The sequence below is a fragment of the Pseudophryne corroboree genome, chromosome 12 (assembly GCF_028390025.1).
Source record: "Pseudophryne corroboree isolate aPseCor3 chromosome 12, aPseCor3.hap2, whole genome shotgun sequence".
In the NCBI taxonomy this organism is placed as follows: Eukaryota; Metazoa; Chordata; class Amphibia; order Anura; family Myobatrachidae; genus Pseudophryne; species Pseudophryne corroboree.
In genome coordinates, this window is record NC_086455.1 from 46713625 (window position 1) to 46740694 (window position 27070).

The following is a 27070-nucleotide window of genomic DNA, read 5'->3' on the forward strand; positions in this document are numbered from 1 at the left end:
CATGCCCGAAGGGGGAGGCCGTCGTTAGGTCGACATACATTGGGTCGACCACTGATGGTCGACATGCATTAGGTCGACATGTACTAGTTCCCCTTGCAAAAAGGTCAACATGAGTTTCACAATTTTTGTTCACCTTTTTCATACTTAACGATCCACGTGGACTACAATTGGGAACGGTAACTTGTGAAGCAAGCCATGCGAGGGGACAGAAGGAAGGTATACCAGAAGGTATACTTGCATCTGTTGCAAGTGCCAAAGGCTGGTACAAATGCACATGCGAATAACCAGCACTGTTGTAGGAGATGCAGCCACAGGCAAATGGGCTTTCTCTGTCACAGCCGCATCCCATGAGCTTGTGACTTCATCCTTCCACCCCACCATCACACGCTGATCTTGCGCCCCACAAACTCCATTGTGCAGCACATGCACTGATAATAAAAGTGCAAAGAGAGGAACTTTAAAACACGACCGCTGTGTTCTGCATGCCACAGTGGATGGGAGATACAATACTGCAATAGTGAGCCATGATATTGGCAGTGCTACAAGGCGGGCCTATGGACAATGATGAAGGTGTGTGTGTGTGTGTGTGTGTGTGTGTGTGTGTGTGTGTGTGTGTGTGTGTGTGTGTGTGTGTGTGTGTGTGTGTGTGCGCGCGCGCTGAGGGGGAGTGCTAATGTTACAAAAGGAGACTTTATTAGACATAGCCTAAGCAGATATTTCTTGGCACTAAAATATCTCAATAGACTTCATAATGTTCCTAAATGATTGAATCAGTCACAGTACCTGTGTATATCATAGGTGTACTGGATTAAAGGGATAGTATGGCAAGCCTGAACAAACATGATGGGTTGCTGTAATGATCAAATCCCAGATTTGATGATGTTATATTTTATTTAGGGCTGAACCACTTTTCCATAACCCCTGGGCAAAGCACAGTTACTACCACAACCGGTGAACTGAAAGAAGGCATGATAAATGAGTATGCAGTTACCATAGAAAGCATAAGACAGAAAAGGTTGGGTAAAATTACAAAGCTCCACCCGTTACAGTACAGTCTTATACTTATGGTGTGAGGTGAAGTCCTTATAGAGATCTTGCATCTTTTTCTTGAAAAAGATTGTATATCAGAACCCACTGGTTTGTGGGAACCTGTGTCAGTGAAAATACTGAAAACTATGAAACTCTGCAACACTAAAGGTACCCTCTCAAGCTTTGGGACTGGCCTGGACAGTTATAATTAGAGACGTTTATAAGACCTGTACTTCAAGTAGTTTGGGAGATTACCATTCGGACATTTTGGACGTTATTGATTTTATAATTTGTTTTTACCTTTTTATGACCGTTGCTGTTTTACAGAATAAAAATAGGATTTTAATTACCTACCGGTAAATCCTTTTCTCATAGTCCTTAAGGGATATTGGGGAAACTTTGTACGATGGGGTATAGACGGGGTCCAAAGGAGCTGGTGCACTTTACATTTCTTCATTGGGTGTGCTGGCTCCTCCTCTCTATGCCCCCTCCCACAGGTAGTCAGTTATAGGTATAACAGTGCCGGAAAAAGAGAAAGGCCATACTTGAGAGAAGGAACATAACAATGAGTGGTGAGATTTATACACCAGCACACCACTAACATAAAAAACCAGCAACGGTGTTTTGTTACCAGCCAACAGCTGAACAGGTAACCATATAAAAAGAACCTGCAGAAAAGTCAACGCACTGAGGCGGGCACCCAGTATCCCTTATGGACTCAGAGAAAAGAATATACCGGTAGGTATTAAAAATAGGATTTTGGTACTTACCAGGTAAATCCTTTTCTTTGAATCCATAGGGGGCACTGGAGTACTCTTGGGATATGGACGGCTTAGCAGAAACAAAGGCACTGAATATTTAAATTTAGAACTCTCCACCCCTCCATATCCCAGAGTACCTCAGTGTACGACCTCAGTGTTTTTTACTGAGCGAACAGGAACTATAGAGAGGTTGACAATGGAGAATTCCTATAACATAACAGACAACAACAAAGTTGACACATAACGTTACTGTCAACTAAACAGTTGACACCATAACCGATAGACCTTTATAATTTGAACCAATCAGTGAAAATGTGTTACCATAAGCTCCTCTGAGCTTAATACAACCAAGGTAAAACTGCTCTGGGTGGGCGTCCAGTGCCCCCTATGGATTCAAAGAAAAGGATTTACCTGGTAAGTACCAAAATCCTATTTTCTTTTTCATCCACTAGGGGTCACTGGAGTACTCTTGGGACGTACCAAAGTTTCCCCCTTGGGCGGGAGAGCAGTTTGGCACCTGTAATACTAGACGGCCAAAGCTAGATGCTGATGCCGCAAACGTTTCAAAACGTGTAAACGCGCACAAACGTGTGCACTGAAGACTATGTAGCCGCGTCGTAGAAGCTCCACGACCAGCTGGTCATAACATTCCCACAGAACCTGTGGGATGAGCTATTACTGACCTAGGCGACTGTAACTTAGCCTTAAGGTAAGCCTGACTTGTAGTCAGTTTTATCCAACTGGATAATGTCTGCTGAGAAACTGGCTAACCCCAGTTGGCAGCATCATAGAGAACAAACAACGTATCCGTATTACGAACTGTAGACGTTCGGGACATATAAACGCGTAATGCGCGTACCACATTCAGAATTCTAGAATGTGTTGTCAACACAGGAAACACTATTGGTTTATTGATGTGAAAAATAAGAAAGCGGAATTCGTCCGAAGTTCCGCTCTGTCATGAGGAAACCCAAATACGGTGGCTTGGAATACAAGGCACCGAAATGTGAAAACAAAACCACTTGCCGAAGCTAAGGCTAGAAGAAAAAACGTTTTCCAAGTGAGAAACTTAATCCCCATTTGTTGTAAGGGCTCAAAATATGAAAACTGTAAGAAATCTGAACCCAGCTTCAAGTCGCATGGCGCTGTAGGTGGGATAAATGGAGGCTGCACTCTGATGACACCTTGTAGAAAGGTGTGAACCGACGCAATAGAGTCAAACATCTTTGAAAATTACTTGACCACACAGATACCTGCACCCTCAGTGTAGATAAACGCAGTTCTCCATCCCACCCAGTCTGTAAAAGAACAGAATACGGGTAACTTGAAAGATGATTTCGGAAACTTCCGAGCTTCACACCCACCTATATAGGCACACCAAATTTTGTAATAATGAGCTGCCGTAAGCGGCTTTCTAGCTCGTAACATGGTTGGTATAACCGATACTGTAATGCCCTATGTCTTTTCTTAAGAGGGCGGTCTGAACCACCACCCTGTCAACCGCAGCCGCGGTACATAGGTAAATAGGGGTAAAAGAACGGTCCCTGTTGTAACAGGTTGGACGTATTATGAGCGGGCAAAGATCGTGTGCGAGTATTCCTTGGAGATTCGAGAAGCAAGCTCTCCGAAACCCATGAGATATCACTAGTATGACTGTGACGAACTGTCTTATGATCCGTTTTAGCAAAGGAGAGAGCAGCGGAAAACGGTGGAGCCAGATACACGATGCTGTATGACCACACGAATGTGAGAGCCTCCACCGCCACTGCCCTTGTGATGTCGTTCTGTACACATACTGAGCGTTTGTAATTGTGGCGAGATGCCATCATGTACACCTGAGGGTAACCCCACCTGTGGATCCACATGTGAAACACCTCTGGATTTAATGCCCAGTTTTCTGGATGAAAATCCCGACGGGTGAGATCATCTGTCTAACAGATGTCCACTCCCGGAATGAACCCCGTCGACAACATCACCTAATGGTGTTCTGGGCAATTGAGGATTCGAGCTACCTCCCGCATTGCCATGCGGCTTCTCGGTCCTCCCTGGTTGTTGTGTATGCAACTTCCGTTGCGTTGTCTGACTGCACTTAGACAGACTGAAAGCGAAGCATGTAGTGCATTGTAAATTGCACGGAGTTCCAGGACATTTATAGACAGCAATCTGTCGTGATCCGGTTTAGAACCCCTGTCGCTGACCTTTTTAACTACAACTCCTCAACCTCTGAGACTCTCGTCCAGAGTATATACACCCTCGCCCCCCTGTGGGAAACGCGAGTGAAACCCGGCGAACTAAAGCGCTTTGAAAACACATCATTGTTCCTAATAGGCGAATACACCAATGTACCGCTAGTGTGCGTGGTACTAGATGGTATATTTGTTCTTTCTGGTGTAGTAGGTAAATCTCTTTGATTTACCGTATTTATAATCATACCTAGGAATTGAAGTCGTTCAGACGGAATTAGATGCGATTGTTTTTGAACTTGACCTGCCACCGTGGTGTACGTTAGTAGCGCAAGTAAGAGGAACCTCTGTTGAGACAGAGTTCTTATGAGCAGATCGTCTAAGTATGGAACGATTGTCACCGCCCGGGCTCTGAGATGAGCTATCATCACCAACATCACTTTGGTGAATACCCGAGGCGTTGACAAGAGGCCAAACGGTAGAACCTGAAATGGTTAATGGTTGTGGCGTATTGCAAAACGCAAGAACCTGTGATGCGGTGACCAAACCGGAATGGGTAAATACGCCTTGTGAAGATCAAGCGCAAATCATGCAATCTTGTGGCTCCAAATATGCAAGTACTAACCGCAGAAAATCCATTTTCAAACTGTAGTAAGTGACTTGCTGATTGAGACTGCGACAGAGCCCTCCGGCTTCGTTACCCCAAACAGAGGGAAATAAGTAACCCTAACTCTGTTGGTGTACCAGGCCTGGAAAAAAAAACAGCTGAAACCAGCAGAGACTGAATGGCAACCTGCCAAAACGCCTAATTTCGTCCGACAGAGGCAGTCTTGTCTTTTAAACTGTAAATAGCGGATACATCCATGAGTGGATGTCTGGAAACCCGGCCAATGTAACGTGTAAAGGCGCGCTTCCACAATTGGAAAATCGAAATGGCCTAAGAGGCCGTCAAGCCACTGGCTTGTTGACTTTAGCACCCTGGCGTTACAAGGCGTGACTGTTTTTGTACCACAGCCTTGAAAAGAGTGAAGTCTAAAGGGATTAAACGTCGGGCCAAAGTATTTCCGTTTTGATACCGGAGGCGGCAATGGCCTGAATATCAAATTTAGGACCAAACAACTTCTGGCCTTGTTGTGCTGAAACTAGCGACGATAAAAAAGCGAGAATCGATGTAACAGGCGTCAGCAGAAGCTTTACAGAGATACTCTGCAGCTTCTCATTAACAGTGATCGTCATTGTTTCCATACATAGAGCGTCTAGTGACCCAAATGTATCTTGGGTCTTTATAATGTTTGTCACAGACGAATTCACCAATGGCGGATTGTCCCATTTAGATGTGGAAACGGGTAAATAGAGTTAAATGTTAGTCAGATATTCTAAATAATAACTCATTGAAGATCTGTTTATTAAATTCGACGGATTAGATGTTAGAGTCTACTTAGTCTCTGTAAAAATTGAGACACTGAATCACTGGTTATTAGCAATGTATGGTTGTCAAAACCCCACACTATCTGACTGCTGGTCTAATGTACCCTTCTCACTCGTAGTTATCGCTGTGAGGTTTGACATAGAATTGTCAGACTGCATTAAATTATAAGACTAGTTAAATTAACACCCTGGTACCCAAAGGGAAATTGGACCTTTGGAAAGACTGAGACTCCTTCGTTAGAGCTGGCGGAGTAACTTCCGAGACTCCGATCTTACCGCTCCTGTCGAGCGGAGTTCATTTGAATTGCCAATGCTTAACATAGGATCTGGGACTGACCCGGCTTCCGGAGTGGAAACCTACAAACCAACTGAATCTGTGGTAGATTTATGTACAGACCTTATATTTAGTCTGTGTTGGAGCCTTACCCCTTATACAGACAGACACCACAATAGCCAAAGGACAGACACTTGCACGACTCAGTAAAATGTTTACTTAAGGTGCGTAATATATATATATATATATATATATATATTTATTTATATTTATGGCTAAATACAGTTTACATGGGCCTATGTGAAACCTGACCCAAAATTCCCACTAACACCCCTGCGCCTCCGGTGGCGTAGAGATGTAGGGCAGGAATGTTCTGGAATTACCACTTGAAGAAACAGGAAACATGATTAAAATGGCCCCCATGCCATGCTTACACTGAAACTCACAGAAGAAGTTACAATACCTGCTGCCACTGATAATCACAGTCTAGTATACTCACATGCAGGTTACAATACAATCACAGGCAGGTCACATTTAATATAAGCTCTGCCTGCAGTTAATTATGTATTAATATCTTCTATAGATATGGCAGCCTGTTAATATTAATATCTTCTATAGATATGGCAGCCTGTTAATATATATATATATATATATATATATATATATATATATATATATATATATATATAGGCTCAACAGCCTATTACACCGTGATTTTCCCCTTGCAGCATCTGGCAGCTGCAGCCACGCAGTAATCAGCCAGGTCCCCCAATCCCCCCCCCCTTCCCTGTACTCCCTGTAGCGCTGTGTCTCAGCGGGGAGCCGGGAAGCTCATTGCAGGGAGGCGAGGGACCATAGTCCAGAGCAGCAGAGATCAGCTGGCCGGAGCGCGGCGTCGCTAGGCAAGCTGCGCGGGTCTGTGTCTGAGAGCACCGCTGACGGAGCGAAGCTGCGGCGGGTCTCCCTCTGTGCGGCGGGTCTCCCTGTGTGATCACCGCTGACGGTTGTGGCGGGCGGCGCGCCTGGCGGGAGGACGGAGCGCCTGGTTGGGGGACGGAGCGTGGGGCGTCGGAGCGGCAGACGGGGCACTGGAGCGGCTGGGGCGGCTATCACGGTAGTGAGCGGTCGGCTTTACCCACGGACCCCACACAGCGGGGCGGCAGCCTGCGCTGACCGCCCCGTTTCCCCAGCATACCTTTTGTAGGAAGGTCTGCGACGCTTTCCGGTCATGGCTGCGACGGGCTTCTATCTGTAAGCTCCGTCCAGCTCCTCAGATCATGGCTGCGACGGGGCTTCTATGTGTAAGCTCCGTCCAGCTGTTGCAGGAGACAGTGGGCTGCCTGTGGCTGTGAGGGTGCTCTTTGTGAGGACCGACACGCCATGCGCTGCCTTGCAGCGGCACCATCCCGGACCCATGTTTTTCCAGAAACTGGGAAGGGATGTGCTAAGTGTAAAAATTAAAAAGTAAACATGAAAAATTAATAAAATCTTCCACCAAGTGTGGGAAGTCCCCACAAGCCTTGTTATTGCTGTGAGCACGGAAAAAACACTGAGGTCGTACACTGAGGTACTCTGGGATATGGAGGGGTGGAGAGTTCTAAATTTAAATATTCAGTGCCTTTGTTTCTGCTAAGCCGTCCATATCCCAAGAGTACTCCAGTGACCCCTAGTGGATGAAAAAGAAATCCTATCTTCTCTAGCATCCATAAGGGATAATTGGGAGACTTGGTACGATGGGGACGTCCCAAAGCTTCCAGAACGGGCGGGAATGTGCGGAGACTTCTGCAGCACCGTCTGCCCAAACTGGGTATCCTCTTTGGTCAGGGTATCAAACCTGTAGAACTTCTAAGGTGTTCTTCCCCAACCAGGTAGCAGCTCTGCATAGTTGCAAAGCCAAGACGCCACGGGCAGCAGCACAGGGAGACCCCACCGATCTTGCAGAGTGGGCCTTCAGAGACTGTGGAACAGGTAAGGCTGCCGACGCAGAGGCCTGTTGGATAGTAAGCCTAAGCCAACAAGCAATAGAATGCTTTGAAGCAGGGCAACCCTTTTTCTGTGCATAATATAGCACGAACAAAGAATCCATCTTTCTGATCCGAGCCGTTCTCTTGACATAGATCTTCAAGGCTCGCACAGCATCCAATGCCTCCGGTGGAGCAGAAGTGCCAGAAACTGACGGAACCACAATAGGTTGATTAAAGTGGAACGCAGAGACGACCTTCGGCAGGAAATGCTGCCTAGTCCTAAGCTTCGCTCTGTCCTCGTAAAAGACCAAGTAGGGACTTTTACACAATAAGTCCCCCAATTCTGAGACACGCCTAGCAGGAGTGGGCCAACAACATCACCATCTTTCACATGAGGTACTTGTCTTCTACCATCATCAGTGGTTCAAACCAGGAGGACTGTAGAAACTCCAACACAAACATTCAAATTCCAGGGTGCTGTGGGCGGCACAAATGAAATTCTGGCAACACTGCCAATTTCTTCTGGAAGATGATGAAGAGAGCTGAAATCTGGACCTCAATGGAACCCAGACGTAAGCCCTTGTCCACACCAGCCTGCAGGAAACGTAGGAAGTTGAACTCCGCAGGCAGGTACGTGAGGTCCTCGCACCAAGAGACATATCTTCTCCAAATATGATGATAGTGTTTTGACGTCACAGGTTTCCTAACCTCAACCATGGTAGCAATGACCTTCTTGGAAAGGCCCTTGTGAGCTAGGATGTTCAGCTCAACCTCCATGCCGCCAAACAAAGTCGCGGTAAGTCCGGGTAGATGACCGGTCCTTGTTGAAGATCTCTTCTTAGTGGCAGAGGCCAAAGGTCTTCGACGGACATGTCCGGAATATCCGCGTACCACGCCCTTCGAGGCCAATCCGAAGCAATCAGAATTGCCTGTTCTCCTTGATTTCTGATTCGCTTTAGCACCCTTGGGAGCAATGGAATCGGTAGAAACAGGTAGACCAGTCGGTAAGGCCAAGGCGACGTCAGTGCATCCACTGCCCTCGCCTGAGGGTCCCTGGTTCGGGAGCAATACTAACGAAGCTTCTTGATGAGTCGAGAAGCCATCATGACTATTTGTGGGCAGCCCCACTGGTCGATGATCTGCTGAAACACTGATGGTAGAGCCCCCAATCTCCTGGGTGGAGATCGTGACCACTCAGGAAGTCCGCATCCCAGTTGTCTACTCCCGGAATGAAGTTTGCGGACATTGCTCTTGCATTTCTTTCTGCCAAGAGGAGTATCTTTGACACCTCTCGCATGTAGGGCCTGCTTTTCGTTCCTCCTTGTCGATTGATGTATGCCACTGATGTGGCGTTATCCAACTGTACCTGGAACGCGTGATCCCTGAGTAGAGGAGAGGCCTGAAGTACAGAATGTTGATCGGAAGGAGGGTTTTATGGGCTGACCACCTGCCCTGGAACTGAGCCCCTTGGGTGACAGCTTCCCATCCTCTCAGACTCGCATCCGTTGTGAGGAGGATCCAATTCTGAATTCCAAAAAGCCAGCCTTCCAGGAGATTGGTAGACTGCAGCCAACACAGGAGGGAAATCCTGGCCTGAGGTGACAGCCGTATCATCCAAGGCATCTGAAGATGTGATCCGGACCACTTCCTCAGGAGATCCAATTGAAATGTTCTGGCATGGAACCTCCCATATTGGATCGCCAGTGTATACAGGGTGCTATAGCATGTCAGCCGCACTTTGGACCGGGGGACCACCTTAGCGGGCCCGCCGGTTTGTACTCACCACTGTCGTCACCTTCAGACTATTGGTAAGGGTGTGCGGCGTGCTGCGATTGCGACAGCTAAGGCACAGTGCCCCGCTGTACAAACAACCTCTCAGGATGGTGGTCCCGCAATGGGGAAGCGGCTCGGACACCTCAGAAAGGCTGGTGACCACCTTTCCCTAACTCCCACGGTGCAGGTATGCTGTTGCTCAAACAGCATACCGAAAATAAAGATTTAAAAGAAACTGAAGAAAACTCTCTGGAGCTGCAGAGATGTGCATCCTCTCTTAAGGGCACTTTTTTTAATCTGCCTGTGGGAGGGGACATAGAGGGGAGAAGCCAGCACACCCAGTGAAGAAATTTAAAGTGCACCGGTTCCTTTGGACCTCGCCTATACCCCATCGTACTAAGTGAGTAATTCAGACCTGATCACTCGCTAACGTTTTCAGCAGCGCTGCGATCAGGTCAGAACTGCGCATTCACCGCAATGCGCAGACGCGTCGCATGGGTACAAAGCGGATTGTTGCTGTGCGACAGGTTTTTACGAAGAATCCATTCGCACAGCCGATCGCAAGGAGACAGGAAGAAGGCGTTTGTGGGTGGCAACTTACCGTTTTCAGGCAGTGATTGGAAAAACGCAGGCGTCTCCAAGCGTTTGTAGGGCAGGTGTGTGGCGTAAATTCCGGCCCCGGACAAGCTGAAGTGATCGCAGCGGTTGAGTAAGTTCTGGGCAAATCAGAAACTGCAAAAAGTTTTTTTGTACCGCTCCGCTGCACATGCGATCGCACACTTGCACAGCTAAAATACACTCCCCAGTGGGCGGCGAATAAGCGAAAACAGGGCTGCAAAAAACAGATAGCGAGCGATCAGGTCTGAATTACACCCTAAGTCTCCCCAATATCCCTTATGGATGCTTAAAAAATCATGTTATAATACTTGTAAGAGCCATGAGGATCTATTATGAAGAATTGGAGGACCATCCTAAATGAGAGACATCTTTTTAACTATTTTGTGAGTGGGTACGCTAAATGGGATGTGGTTCCAACACCGGAAATCCCGCCTGGTGGAGAGCCCGGCAGTTGGCATGCCGACTGACCAGGACTATTCCTACTTGTGGGTATCCACGACACCCATAGAGTCGGAATAGAATCTGTGGTGAGCGCAGCGAGCCATTGAGCGCTAAGGGGCTTTGTTGCACTCACCCTCCCACTCTAAATACAGGGATCCCGGCGTCGGTATGGTGGCCGGTGAGCCACACCCATACCCAACCCAGCTAAATATTGAAGAATAACATCTACTGTATATATAAAAATACCTCTATATGTTTATAACTTCATCCATCTGAGTGAGTGTGGTACGTTGCCTTGGTGCAATACACATTTGTGGTGTAAAGTGGAAACCTAAAGAGAAACCTTTATATGCATGATACTTTCTCCTGCAGGGTCCACAGTTTATCCACAGGATAACATTGGGATATGAGGTGGCGTCAGCGGAATGATACCAATCGATCAAAGCTTTTGTCCTCCCAGAATGCAACAGGCCAGTCCCCTAAATCCCCGCCTCCTGGCTCAGGAAATTCAGTTTTTTGTTTGATGAGGCAGGAGTCGGACCTTGGTCATGGGGCTGCTGGTTTTTTGCAGTCAAACTTTTAACTATTATATTTTTATAGCCTTATTCTTTTTGAGCGATCTTTCTAAAAAGCGTCTTATAGCACCTTAGAAAGATTCGCTCCAACAACGCTTACCCACGTGTACAGTGCTGTTTCAGCGGGCATCTGTGTGGATGTACTAGCAAGTCCAGCTGACGTTACCAGGCTGTGGCCGGAGCACGGGGAGAATTTAAGGCGTTGGTTTCACTTAGCGGGTATGATGAGAGACACCGCCACACTGTTTTCGGGAGGAGACTACTAAACAGTCACTGACGCGGCTTCCACCTCGGTGCATCAGCGCTAGGCCTCAGGAATCATGGGCTCCAGTAGTTAGTGTTAGGCCACGGATACCTGGGGGTTGATGTCAGCAGTGGGGAGAAAGACACTCCCCTGGTCACCCCTCCCTCCGGTTCATGACCAGTTTCCTCCGGGTTTCCCATCATGAACGGATTTCCCACTTCTGTCTGAGACGCTAGATATTTAACTCAGCATATTGATCGACCCTGGAATCAGGGTTAAATCTCCCTGTATCCCGCTCTCATGAGACAGGTGATACAGCACTAAGGGGTCTATTTACTAAGACTTGGATGTAGATAAAGTGCATGGAGATAAAGTCCAAGCCAACCGGCTCCTAACTGTTATTATTCAAATGCAGCATGTGACATGCCTTGTAGTTGCCGCTTGGCTGGTACTTTATCTCCATGCACTTTCTCCAGCCAAGGCTTAGTACATAGACCCCTAAATCTGTACCTACCATTGGGATAAGAGTAGCTGGATAAAACTCTGATGCATATGAGTATGATAAACTGTTACTGCTATTTATTTCGCTGTGCGACTGAGTACGTTAAAAGGCCTATATAAGGTAATGCAGTAATTTGTTTTTCCTACAGACCGGAAATGTATCTGTAGTTGAATATATGCTCATATTGCTTATTACAATAATGTATAACTTGCGAATGATTGCTAGTGCGGCTGCTGACCTTTACTATACAATACTATATTTCTGTCAGCTCTGCTGCCTTTGTATACACCGATCCTCAATGCTGGTGCAAGTCAGGGAGGGATCGGATTGTATATCACTTTAGCAAGTTTAAAGTGAATACGGTCACATATTGTGTAGTTAACACCATACAGGTGTGTGATTTGTTTACCATGTCTAAAAGAGGCATGGGTGAGGAGGATATACACTCCACAGAAGCACCAACATTGATATCATGTTTGTCATGCAAAGCAAGGTTAATCTATCAAGATCTGGTACAAAATGGATTATGTGCAAACTGTTTTAGCTTTCATCAAAGCCTCCTTAATAATCCAAGGCAGGCACAGGTTCAATCAGAACCCCCATGTGCTTCTTTTGCACAAACATTATCCAGTATAGCTGAGCAGATAATGCCAGCTCCCATACCAGGGATAGGTTACCCAGTTAACCCTTACATGTAACATTCCCCCTGGGTCTTATCACATCCAGTTCAGGAATCTGCAGCCTTTCAACAAAAAAAGGCTGAAAGGTCTGTGGAAGGTAAATCACAAGACAGGAGACGAGATCTTCACAGTCTACACGTTTCAGAAGGGGACACTTTGGAGGATGAGGATGGTTCCTCGCATTCTGGGTCTGTATACAGAGATAAAGATGAAGGTCCCAGCTCAGTAGATATACCTGAATTAATGCTATGAAAGCCATTCTATCCTTAGAGGAGGCAGCAGAGCTTGTGTTAAAATCCAAGTGTTTAAACATCTGAAGATGGTCAGAACTGAAATTCCAGAGTCAGAACAACTGACGGAAATCATGCAAGAGGCTTGGGTCACACCCACTAAAAAGTGTAGAATTCCCCAAAAAATGAATTCTGATTATCCTCTTCTGGCTGGGTATTGTTTGAAAAGGGGAGGCTGCTCCCAAAGTAGATATGCATGTCATTCGGTTGGTGCGTAAAACTACATTACATTACAACATTAAATGATGTAACGGATAGAAAAATAGATGGCTTTCTAAAAACTGTTTTTACCTCATCAGGGGCAGTTGTTAGCCCGGCCATGGTGAAAGCAGTGGTGGACTGGGCTGATGCACTGGAAGACGACCTTTCAATGGCGTCTAGAGAACAAAAGTCCCATATTGCACATATTAAAAAGCAGCTGTCTTTATAGAAGCAGCAGCTTTGGATATGGGTATAGTTGCTACAGCTTCAGCAGTAGCAGCATGCAGAGCGGTCTGGCTACGTACATGCAAGGCTGACTCAGAGTCCAAGTAGGTGCTAGAGTCCTTGCCTTTTGCTGGAGATATTCTGTTTGGTAAAGAGTTAAACAATATTCTGGTCAGAAGCAGACTCTAAGAAAGTGAAGTTTCCTTCTACCTACAAGTCTAAACCTAGTTTTCCAGGTTTTCAGGCCTTTCGAACCCAAAGAAAAGCATAAGGAAGGGGTTATGGAAAACAGCCCCAATCGGTTAAGTCTAGAAGACTAAAAAGCATTGGGCTACCAGAAGGCTTGCTTCCAAACCAGAAGATAAACCATCCACCTGATGGCTTGGGCCTCCACCTGGGGGACCCCAGGGTGAGAGGCCGACTTCTTCTATTTCAACAGACCTGGCAGCAGTCCACCACAGATGCCTGGGTGCAAGAAGCGGTATCTCACGGTGATGCGTTTGCCTTCAAGAAAAAAAAACCTGCAAACATTTTTTTGTAACAATACAATTTATTCCTAAAATAAAATGCAATAGGTTTCAGTTAAGAACTAAGTACATATAGGACAAATGCATGTCAGATACAGTTGGTATATGGTCTAATTTTCATAGGACACTTGTATAGGGTTGCCCAATACGCCAGGTAAGTATTGTTTGAAATTTGGAAGTTTTGAGGTGACCGTTCCGGATTGTTTTCCCCTACAGGTATACAGTCCAGCATAAACAACAGTCTCAGAGATAAGCAATATCCAATAGATAGGCAGTTTACCGTTAGAGGGTAGTGTGCTCCAGATTCTTTTTAGTGGAGAGCTCCTCATGCATTACGGTTGACACAGTCCTTTTGTGCGGATATTGCTATTTGTAGTCTCAGAGTTGGGATGGATCGTCTGGACGAAGTTTAGGGGATGGTTCGGTCCTCCTTCAGAACAACTCCTGGCGGGGGTCCCTGGTACACCCGACGCGTTTCGCTGCAGTCAGCTTGCAGCTTTATCTTTGATAAAGCTGCAAACTGACTGCAGCGAAACGCGTCAGGTGTACCAGGGACCCCCGCCAGGAGTTGTTCTGAAGGAGGACCGAACCATCCCCTAAACTTCGTCCAGACGATCCATCCCAACTCTGAGACTACAAATAGCAATATCCGCACAAAAGGACTGTGTCAACCGTAATGCATGAGGAGCTCTCCACTAAAAAGAATCTGGAGCACACTACCCTCTAACGGTAAACTGCCTATCTATTGGATATTGCTTATCTCTGAGACTGTTTTTTATGCTGGACTGTATACCTGTAGGGGAAAACAATCCGGAACGGTCACCTCAAAACTTCCAAATTTCAAACAATACTTACCTGGCGTATTGGGCAACCCTATACAAGTGTCCTATGAAAATTAGACCATATACCAACTGTATTTGACATGCATTTGTCCTATATGTACTTAGTTCTTAACTGAAACCTATTGCATTTTATTTTAGGATTAAATTGTGTTTTTATTTATACTACTTGTTGTATCCATCAAATTTAGCGCGGTCTCACCCCACCTTTTCTTTGCACTGCTAACGGGAGTGACTTCCCTTATTTCAGAGACTGCTGCTTGATTAAGCATCTCCTACCTAAAGCGCCCGAGCACCCTAGGGTGTCCATTTTTTTGTAACAGCCTGTCTTCAGTGGAAACGAAGGCAAGGGCTTTACAGGAGGCAGTTCAGAATTTGCTACAATCAGTAGTGATAGTACCAGTCACAAATGTACAGCAGATACAAGGATTCTATTCCAACCGGTTTCTAGTACAGAAACTAAATGGGTCATACCGGCCCATTCTCAAACTCAAAACAAATACATTTGGGTGCCTCGTTTTCATATGGAGACTTTACGTTCCATTATCTTGGCCATGGAGCCGGGGGATTTATGGTATCCCTAGATAGATATTCAGGATGCTTTCCTGCATGAACCTATAGCAACGTCATATCAGTGCTATTTCAGGTTTACTATCCTCCGGCAACATTTTAAGTTTCAGGCCCTACCGTTTGGACTGGCTATCGTTCCAAAAGCGTTCACCAAAATTATAGTGGTGATGGAGACATATCTCAGTCGCCAGGCGATAGGAATTTTCCCATACCTGGACGATTTGTTAATACTGGCTCATTCCCAGGAAACTCTCCAGGGCCATCTGCAATTGACAATAGCCTGATTACAAAGCCACGGCTGGCTCAAATTGGGCAACGTCATCCCTGGTTCTGTAGGAATGCATGACGCAGGCTGTATTGGATTCCAGGACTCTGAGTTTTTCTACCTTTGGACAAAATATCCGCAATACAGACAAGGATTCAGGAGCTACTACACAGTCGAAGAGTGTGTATCCATTCATGCAGCAATGCGAGTGATGGGATCCATGGTGTCAACATTGGACATGGTGGAATATGCTCAATTCCACTTTAGGCCCCTTCAGCATCTGATTCTTTCCAGATGAAATGGACTACATAAAACAATAAAAACTAAGACTATGGTCCATCCTCAGGAAGTGTACGGGCGGTTGTTAGCCTGGTGGCCACAGACATTCCATCTGGACAAAGGGCGACCCTTTTGGACCTCAGAGTCTTCAGGGCTGGGAAGCAGTGTCAGAAAAGTGTTGCTTTCAGAGACAGTGGACCAAGGAAAAAAGTTGCCTTCCTATAAATATATTGGAACTTAGGCCATATATATATATATATATATATTTTTTATTTTTTTATTTTTTTTTTTTGAACAAAGGGTTGATCAGTGCGCTTATCCGAATTGTATAGAATTCCTTACTGTTAAGACATATATAAAAAGTCGTACATAAAATTTGGTCAAATAACCAGTCCAGTAAAATTTAAACTTGATTGAGTTTTTCAAATAGTCCACACTTTCCCCGTTTTAACGGGTGGCTGCTCAATTCTTCAAATAGTGCCACTAGGTATACGTAGCCCGAAAGGGAAATCTGAAAATAGAGGAAGCAACAGAGCGCCTATAGTGTAGTATCCCTTGAATTAGTTCTCGTCACACGCAAGAATAAATATTGCGTACCGGATTACGGCTTGACTTAATGCCTATCGGTCCCCAGGTCTTCTAGTCCACTTTTTCTGTCGGAATCTAGATAGAATCGGGAGACAGGGAATCGCTATATAGCGTAGTAATTATTTTGTAGGTAATGTCAGAATTTTTACGTCACGTATAAGATTGCATGCGTACCAGATAAAATAATTATTTGTACAGGTTAGTATAAATACTTCAGTACTGGTCCTCATCAGATAGTAACGGTCATCAGGAAACCTTTGGATAATGTAGTAAGGCTCCAATCAATAATTCTCATAGAAAATTACAAATTTATTGAGTGTACAGAAATTATAAAAAAGTTTAAATAGCTTAGCTTTTAAATGACATAAATGTCAGCAGTGGTCAGTCGGCAAGTCGATAGTTCAGTGTCTCAACGCGTTTCGCCCAGCTCAGGGCTTCATCAGGAGATATCAACATGCTGTAGTGAGGTCTCATTTATACCCACAGTAATTGTTGCTTATTATGCAAATTACTTCCGGTTCGCGTCATCGGCGAAACCGGAAGTAGTAGTCCGTTTAGTAAATTAAACTGAATAGTACCTTAGTAGAGGTTTGGTCACAATATAGTGACCATAAACCTCTTTATGTTTTTATTTGGGCTGTAGATTCTCTCTAAAGCAGACACCGTGGTCTGTTTACTATTGCGCCTCTCGGCGCCTGGCTTCCGGCGGGTGTGCGTCACCGCCGGAAGTGACGTAGTTCCCACGATCGCGTCTTTGCCAGTGTGTGTGAGGGAAAGGAAACATTACACACATGGCTAATTAGCATAGATAAACAAAGCGGGTCCATTCTTTTATCAATGGCTGATGAGGTGCAGAGCGAGTAATTGGATATGTAAACAGTGCAGACTTATATATATCTATAAATAAATAATATATATAAACATATGTACATTTCATAAGGATATTTAAAACGTGTATATATGAAAAAAAAACCAGTTTTTAGGAACAATAAAAAATAAATTTTTCTATATGCATAAAGAATATCATAAAAATAAAAATATTAATAAAAATATTAATAAAAATATCAATATTAATATTAGACCTTTTTAAAAACACACAGAACACAGAGAAAAGTAATAATATAACAGTTATATGTTAATATAGTAAAGTGTTATAAGTAAGATATTGTTTATGATGACATATTTGAAATTATATAAAATAAAAATATAAATATATAAGTAAAAATATAAATATATGTATAAAAATAATATATATATATATATTCTACAGTCAAGGAGAGGATAGCTTCTTTTGTATATAAATTCTGTAAACCCTCAATCACAGTGTGCATGCCCAGGAATTCATAATGATATTTGAACAGGTTGAGATAGGACGGTTACATGACTAACGTTATACCCGGATGTATAGATTATTTTTAGTAGAACAGGAGAGTTTGAGAAAACCCATGCTTGCAGGTGGGGTGGTGCTTATAAAAATGGTGCTATTTCATAACCCTCATTATGACCATGGGGAGACATCGTGTTCAAAGTAAAAATCCAATACATCTCACGTTGAGAAAGTTTTTTCAAGAGGTCACCACCTCTTGGGCCCAATTTGACATGTTCGATTGCTTTGAATGTTAGAGTGTCCGTGTTTGAGCTGTGGGTCGTTGCAAAGTGTCTGGAGAGTGGATGGCTCTCTATTTTGTTTTTGACATTCCTCACATGCTCTTGGATCCGCAATTTTAGTGGTCTCTTAGTCTTCCCTATATACTTCAAATGGCACCCACACTCGATCATATATATTACTGGCGTTGTGTTACAATTGATAAAGTCTTTGATTTTGTATTCTTTCGTATTATCAGTGTTGTGGAACATTCTTCGATTTGGATGAACAAATTTGCACATATTGCAGTGTCCACATTTGTACATACCAGTACACTTCGGGAGACCTGTTGGAAAATTTCGTGAGCATCTTAACATGCTTGGTGCTAGAATTTCTTTTAGATTTTGTGCCTTCCTGAATATAATTTCTGGACGTTCAGGAAGCAGATCTGTAAGGATAGGGTCCATCTTAAGAATGTGCCAGTGTTTGGAAAACACCTTCCTGATTTTTATTTCCTCATTGTTGTATTGTGTAATAAATGGAGCACGAAATTTCTTCATGTCCATCTCCTGTTTGTCTTTGGGTTTGAGTATTTCTTCTCTATTTAAATCACCACCTCTTCTTACTGCTTCCTTGATGATGTGATCCGGATATCCCCTTTCTTTAAAGCGTTCAGCATAAATCCGAGATTGTTCTGTAAAGGTGTCCGCAGTACTGCAATTTCTTTTAATCCTATGCATCTGTGAAAAGGGAATGTTGTTTTTCCAATTTTGAGTATGACCACTTTTATAATGTAAATAGCTATTAGTGTCGACAGTTTTAATGAAATTCTTTGTAATCACTTTGTCCTCATTATGTGATAGAACCAGATCCAAAAATTCTACTTCGGTTTTGCTTGTAGTGCAGGTGAATTTCAAATTAAAGTCATTATTTTGAATATAATTCATAAAATCATTAAAATTGTCCACCTCTCCATTCCAGATTAAAATAATGTCATCGATGTAACGTTTGTAGAAGCATATGTTGTTCTTCAACTGACAATTCTGGTAAATGAATTCCTTCTCCCACATCCCCATTAAAATGTTCGCATAACTTGGTGCGAAAACCGTACCCATAGCGGTGCCGCATGTCTGGATATAAAATGTGTCCATAAACTTGAAATAATTATGTGTTAAAATAAATTCTATGAGTGAACAAATAAAATCACAGTGTTCTTTTGTTATATTTGCATCCGTAGTAAGAATCTCACGACAAGCTGCAAGACCTTTTTCATGGGTAATGCTAGTATAGAGTGCTTGTACGTCAATTGTAGTCCATAGATATTTTTCTTCCCATTTAAAATCTTTTAAAAGGTTTAGAACACTAGTTGTGTCCTTTAAAAAGGAGGGTAAATTTTGGACGTGTGGTTTTAAAAACACATCTACGTATTCAGATAAGTGTGCTGTTAGCGAATCTATTCCTGCTAGGATAGGTCTGCCAGGAGGTGATGTTAAGCTCTTGTGGATCTTCGGAAGGTGGTACATAATGGGGATAGTTGGATTGTTGTTCAGCAGGTATTGGTATTCATCCTTCGATATAATATTCTTATAAAATGCTGGAGTCAAAAGTTTTCTTAGTTCCTCCAGAAATTCTTCCGTGGGATCTTTTGCTTGTAGTTTATACGAGGATGTGTCGCTTAGTAGTCGTTGTGCTTCTTTGATGTATATTTCTTTGTCCTGTATTACCAGTCCACCCCCTTTGTCTGCCGGTCTTAACACAATAGTTTCATTCTCCTTCAGTTCTTTAAGTGCATGTTTCTCATAGTTAGTGAGGTTGTGTTTCTTTATTTTGAAGTCTTCTCCATCGATCAGGTCCTTCTTTACTAGATCAAAAAAGATGTTGATGTGTGACCCCTTAGACTCCAAGGGGTAAAATTTGGAAGGCGGTTTGAGGCCTGATTTGGAGTAGTTGTAGTTTGTGAGGATCGCATTGTCTTTCTTTGCAAAGTGCCTTTTTAGGGTTAGGTTCCTCACATATTTATTCAGATCAATGAACATTTGGAATTTATCCGGTTTATGAGTAGGTGCGAATGTGACTCCTTTGCTGAGTAGAGAGATCTGGGGTTGTGTTAAATTATGAGAGGAAAGATTAAAAATGCCTTTATCTTTGGGGTCAGTTATCGGGAGTTTCTTTTTCTGGGGTTTTCTTCTTCCTCCTCTCTTTCCCCGTCTTGTAATCTTCTTTTTAGTGGAGAGGCATGATAAACATTTTCTTTGATTTTTTCCTGATATTCCTTGTCTCTGTGTGGTTTTACTGGTCTGTGGCCTAAAAAACCTTCCTCCTGTACTTCTTGTGCTGTACTTGTTGATGGGCGGTATCGATTATTCCCTCTATAAGAATTTTGTCTTGGTCTTGAATCCTTGAATGAAGTAGATCTCTGTCTTTGTTTCGTCCTATTCCAATTTTGGTCATTGGATCTACTCGGTAGTCTGCCCCTCCCCCTGTCCTGGGTCGTGTTTCTGGTCCATTTCTTCACTTTGTCATTTTCATAGTCTTTTTTATCCCTTAGAAATTTATGTTCCTTATTCTTGATTACCTCTTCCTCGATTTTTTCCAGTTTTTTATTGAGGACTTTCTCATTGATTTTGAATTCTTCATTATCTTTATATTTATTCAAGTTGGTATCTTTGTTTTTCAGTAAATCCTCTATATCTGAAAGTTCAGCCTTCTTTTCCTTCACAATTAATTTCATCAGATTAATTGAGCAATCATGGAGGATCTTATCCCATTCTTCCATAAATATAGGCCTATCAGTACCAAATGTAGGATTCTTAATAAGTCTGAGGCCTCTTGGGATTCTGTCTACTTTGAGGTAATGTTCCAACCCTTTTATATGCCACCATACTTTAATTTCCTTTATCAATGTTTTTTCTATGTCCCAAAAAAGGGAATCTATGTTATCAGTTACCATTACTCTGTTTATAGACTTTTCCTCATTGAATACCTGTTGGCATAAATCGGACCTTTTCTTATTTAGTCCATATATATATATGTATATATGACACTCACTCAGGCAAAAGACATGCTTCAAGGAAAACCGGTTCAGATTCGCTCAGACAATGCAACAGCAGTAGCGTACCTCAAATATCAGGGAGGAACTCGCAGCCAAAAGGTAATGGAGGTGGTAAGCCGCAGAAATGTTTCATCTGGCCTTGTCCACAGTGTTCTTTCCAGGAGTCCTAAACTAGGAAGGAGTTTTGCTCAGTCGACACACCATTCATGCAAACTAATGGGCTTTACACCCAGAGGTTTTCCAGATTCTGGTAAAGTGGGGGGTGCTGGAGATAGACCTCATGGCTTCTAGTCAGGACAACAAAGTTACCGCATACGGGTCAAGGACAAGGGATGCCAAAGCGACCTTCGTGGATGCTTTTTTAGTGAGATGTGACTTTCGTCTGGCCTATGTTTTTACACCAAACGCCCTTTTTGCGCAGGGTGTTCCGAAAAGTCAAACAGGGAAAGGATGCCGTGATACTAATGGCTCCGAAAGAGGCTCAGACGACATTGGTACACAGATCTGCAGAGGCTGTCAGTGGATACTCCGTTTCTACACCCTCAACGTTCAGATCTACTGTCTCAGGGTCCTTGTTATTACAAGCACCTGGATCAGCAGTCTTTGACGGCGTGGCTCTTGAGACGTCCATCCTGAAAACAAAAGGATTTTCACAACAGGTAATTAAAAAAATGGATAGAGCAAGGAAACCATCCTCTGCTTGTATTACCGAATATGACATGTTTTTATTCAGTGGTGCAGTGCCAGAAAGTTTCACCCTAGGTCTTTCAGAGTTTCCAGAGTCCTAGCATTCCTTCAGACAGGAATGGACAAAGGTCCACGGGTGGCTTCCTTGAGAGTTCAGGTGTAAGCATTGACTATGGTTCCAAAAGAAAATTGCTAACCTACAGGATTGTTCACACTTTTTTCCAAGGAATGCCTCACATCCAACCTCCTTTTGTTCCTCCTACAGCTCCTTGGGATGTAAATTTAGTCCTAAAGGCGCTTCAAGTTGCCCCATTTGAACCACTGAATCAAGTGGATCTTAAATGGTTGACAGCTAAGGTTCTCTTTCTACTAGCTATTGCTTCAGCTAGAAGAGTCTCAGATTTAGGGGCATTATTAGGTTGTCCTCCTTTTCCGATTTTTCATCCAGATAGAGTGGTTCTCAGAAGCAAATCTGGATATCTTCCTAAGGTGGTCTCCAAGTTCCACCTTAATGAAGAAAATAGGATTTTGGTACTTACCAGATAAATCCTTTTCTTTGAATCCACAGGCGTCACTGGAGTACTCTTGAGATATGGGGATAGGCATAAATATTTAAATTAGTAACCCTCCACCCCCTCCATACTGCCAAGGTACCTCAGTGATTTTACTGAGCCGAACAGGAGCGATAGAGAGGATGAACAATGGAGAATTATAAATATTATAACATAATGGACAACAATGAAGTTGACACATAACGGGCAACTAGAAGTTGACACGACAATAGATAACAATCACTTAAACATTTGAACAAGTCGGTGAGAATGTGTTACCATAAAATCTACTGAACCTACCACAAACCAGGTGAAACTGCTCTAGGCGGGCGTCCAGTGACCGCTATGGATTCAAAGAAAAGTATTTATCTGTTAAGTACCAAAATCCTTTTTTCTTTTTCATCCACTAAGGGTCACTGGAGTACTCTTCTGGCGTACCAAAGATTCCCCCTTGGGCGGGAGAGCTGTTTGGGACCTGTAACACTAGATGGCCAAAGCTAGAAGCTGGTGTCGCAAAAGTATCAAACTTGTAAAAGCACACAAATGTGTGCACTGATGACCATGTAGCCACACGGCAAAGCAGCGTCGTAGAAGATCCACGACCTGCTGCCCTTGACGTTCCCACAGAACGTGTGGAATATGCTGAAACTAATTCAGGCGGTTGTAGCCTAGCATGAAGGTAAACCTGATGAATGGTCAGCTTAATCAATCTGGCCAAGGTTTGCTTGGAAGCTGGCCAACCTATCTTGACTGCATCATAGAGAACAATGTATCCATTTTACGTACCGTTGATGTTCTGGCTACATAAACGCAGAGCACGCGTACCACATCCAAAGTAGCTTGAATTCCTGCACCTTCTGATAACACAGGAACTACGATTGGCTGATTGGTGTGAAAAAAAGATATTACCTTTGGTAGAAAATAAGATTTTACTCACCGGTAAATCTATTTCTCGTAGTCCGTAGTGGATGCTGGGGACTCCGTAAGGACCATGGGGAATAGACGGGCTCCGCAGGAGACTGGGCACTCTAAAGAAAGATTTAGGACTATCTGGTGTGCACTGGCTCCTCCCCCTGTGACCCTACTCCAAGCCTCAGTTAGGAACTGTGCCCGGAAGAGCTGACACAATAAGGAAGGATTTTGAATCCCGGGTAAGACTCATACCAGCCACACCAATCACACCATATAACACGTGATAGGAACCCCGGTTAACAGTATGATAACAATTGGAGCCTCTGAAGAGATGGCTCACAACAAAACCCGATTTTTGTAACAATAACTATGTACAAGTATTGCAGACAATCCGCACTTGGGATGGGCGCCCAGCATCCACTACGGACTACGAGAAATAGATTTACCGGTGAGTAAAATCTTATTTTCTCTGACGTCCTAGTGGATGCTGGGGACTCCGTAAGGACCATGGGGATTATACCAAAGCTCCCAAACGGGCGGGAGAGTGCGGATGACTCTGCAGCACCGAATGAGAGAACTCCAGGTCCTCCTCAGTCAGGGCATCAAATTTGTAGAATTTAGCAAACGTGTTTGCCCCTGAACAAGTAGCTGCTCTGCAAAGTTGTAAAGCCGAGACCCCTCGGGCAGCCGCCCAAGATGAGCCCACCTTCCTTGTGGAATGGGCTTTTATTGATTTAGGCTGCGGTAATCCTACCGCAGAATGCGCCAGCTGAATAGTGCTACAAATCCAGCGCGCATTAGACTGCTTAGAAGCAGGAACACCCAGCTTGTTGGGTGCATAAAGGATAAACAGCGAGTCAGTTTCCCTGACTCCAGCCGTCCTGGAAACATAAATTTTCAGGGCCCTGACTACGTCCAGAAACTTGGAATCCTCCAAGTCCCTAGTAGCCGCAGGCACCACAATAGGTTGGTTCAAGTGAAAAGCTGAGACCACCTTCGGGTGAAACGGAGGATGAGTCCTCAACTCTGCCCTATCCATATGGAAAATCGGATAAGGGCTTTTACATGACAAAGCCGCCAATTCTGATACACGCCTGGCCGAGGCCAAGGCCAACAGCATGACCACTTTCCACGTGAGATACTTTAGCTCCACGGTTTTAAGTGGCTCAACCAATGCGACTTTAGGAAATCCAACACCACGTTGAGATCCCAAGGTGCCACAGGAGGCACAAAAGGAGGCTGAATATGTAGCACTCCTTTAACAAAAGTCTGAACTTCAGGCAGTGAAGCCAGTTCTTTCTGGAAGAAAATCGACAGAGCCGAAATCTGGACCTTGATGGACCCCAATTTGAGGCCCAACGTCACCCCTGCTTGCAGGAAATGCAGGAATCGACCCAGTTGAAATTCCTCCGTTGGGGCCTTCATGGCCTCACACCAAGCAACATATTTCCGCCAAATGCGGTGATAATGTCTTGCGGTGACATCCTTCCTGGCTTTTATCAGGGTAGGGATGATTTCCTCCGGAATACCCTTTTCCTGTAGGATCCGGTGTTCAACCGCCATGCCGTCAAACGCAGCCGCGGTACGTCTTGGAACAGACAGGGTCCCTGCCGCAGCAGGTCTTGTCTGAGCGGCAGAGGCCAAGGGTCCTCTGCCAGCATCTCTTGAAGTTCCGGGTACCAAGCTCTTCTTGGCCAATCCGGAACCACGAGTATGGTTTTCACTCCTCGCCTTCTTATTATTCTCAGTACCTTGGGTATGAGAGGTAGAGGAGGAAACACATAAACCGACTGGTACACCCACGGTGTCACTAGAGCGTCCCCAGCGATCGCCTGAGGGTCCCTTGACCTGGCGCAATATCTTTTCAACTTCTTGTTGAGGCGGGACGCCATCATGTCCACCCGTGGTCATTCCCAACGGTTTACCCGCATTTGGAAAACTTCTGGATGAAGTCCCCATTCTCCTGGGTGTAGGTCGCCCATCGGAGAATCCTTGTGGCTTCTGCCATCGCCATCCTGCTTCTTGTGCCGCCCTGTCTGTTTACATGGGCGACCGCCGTGATGTCGTCTGATTGGATCAGTACCGGCTAGTTCTGAAGCAGGGGCCTTGCTTGGCTTAGGGCATTGTAAATGGCCCTTAGCTCCAGAATATTTATGTGAAGCGAAATCTCCTTGGAAATTTTTTCCCTGTGTGACTGCACCCCAGCCCCGAAGGCTGGCATCCGTGGTCACCAGGACCCAGTCCTGTATTCCGAATCTGCGGCCCTCTAGTAGATGAGCCCTCTGCAGCCACCACAGCAGCGACACCCTGTTTCTTGCTGACAGGGTTATCCGCTGTTGTATCTGTAGATGGGACCCGGACCATTTGTCCCACAGGTCCCACTGGAACGTCCTTGCGTGGAACCTTCCGAATGGAATTATGCTTCGTACGAAGCTACCATTTTTCCCAGGACTCGTGTGCATTGATGTACCGACACCTGTCCTGGTTTTAGGATGTCTCTGACTAGAGATGACAACTCCTCGGCTTTTTCCACTGGAAGAAACACTCTTTTCTGGTCTGTGTCCAGAATCATTCCCAGGAACAGAAGACGTGTCGTCGGGACCAGCTGTGACTTTGGAATATTGAGAATCCAGTCGTGCTGTTGTAGCACTTCCCGAGAGAGTGCTACCCCCACTACCAACTGTTCTTTGGACCTCGCCTTTATCAGGAGATCGTCCAAGTACGGGATAATAAAAACTTCCTTCTTGCGAAGGAGTATCATCATTTCGGCCATTACCTAGGTAAAGACCTTCAGTGCCGTGGACAACTCCAACGGCAGCGTCTGGAACGGATAGTGACAGTCCTGTACCACATATCTGAGGTACTCCTGGTGAGGAGGGTAAATGGAGACATGCAGGTACGCATCCTTGATGTCCAGGGAGACCCTGTAATCCCCCTCGTCCAGGCTCGTAATAACCGCCCTGAGCGATTCCATCTTGAACTTATATCTTCTGATATAAAAGTCCAAGTATTTTAATTTTAAGATGGGTCTCACCGAACCGTTCTGTTTCGGTACCACAACCACTGTGGAATAGTAACCCCTTCCTTGCTGAAGGAGGGGCAACTTGACAATCGCTTGTTGTGATTATAGTGTTGAATAGCCACCAACACCGCCTCCCTGGCAGAGGGAGGTGCCGGTAAGGCAGATTTTAGGAAACTGTGGGGGGAAGAACGTCTCGAACTCCAGCCTGTACCCCTGAGATACTACTTGAAGGACCCAGGGATCCATGTGAGAGAGCCCACTGGCCGCTGAAATTTCTGAGACGGGCCCCCACCGTACCCGGGTCCGCCTGAGCAGCCCCAGCGCCATGCTGTGGACCTACCGGACGCAGGGAGGACTTCTGCTCTTGGGAACTAGCTGTGTGCTGCAGCTTTTTCCTCTACCTTTGCCTCTCGGCAGAAAGGATGAGCCTTTAGCTTTTCTGGGGCCGAAAGGACTGTACTTGATGATACGGTGCTTTCTTTTGTTGTGGGGTAGCCTGTGGCAAAAAAATCGATTTCCCAGCAGTAGCTGTGGAAACGAGGTCTGAAAGACCATCCCCAAACAGTTTTACCCCCTTATAGGGCAAACTTCCATGTGCCGATTCGAGTCGGCATCGCCTGACCATTGCCAAGTCCATAACCCCCGTCTGGCGGCAATGGACCTAGCGCTTATTTTTGATGCCAGCCGGCAAATATCTCTCTGTGCATCACGCATGTATAAGACCACGTCTTTTATATGCTCTATTTTCAGCAAAATATTGTCCCTATCCATAGTTATTTTCCGACAGGGAATCTGACCACGCAGCGGGAGCACTGCACATCCATGCCGAAGCAATGGCTGGTCGCAATATAATGCCCGAGTGTGTGACTATATCTTTTAGGGTAACCACCTGCTTTCTATCAGCAGGTTCCTTCAGGGCGGCCGTATCCGGAGACGGTAGTGCCACCTTTTCTGATAAGCGTGTAAGCGCTGTATCTACCCTATGGGGTGTTTCCCAACGTGACC

At 44.8% G+C, this 27070-nt stretch overlaps 1 protein-coding gene across 6 annotated transcripts in view; it reads right to left on the bottom strand.

Annotated features, from left to right (window-relative positions):
• TDRD9 (tudor domain containing 9) overlaps positions 1–27070 on the bottom strand; it is a 561182-nt gene that overhangs the window by 332190 nt on the left and 201922 nt on the right. The gene's annotated exons all lie outside the window — the stretch shown is intronic.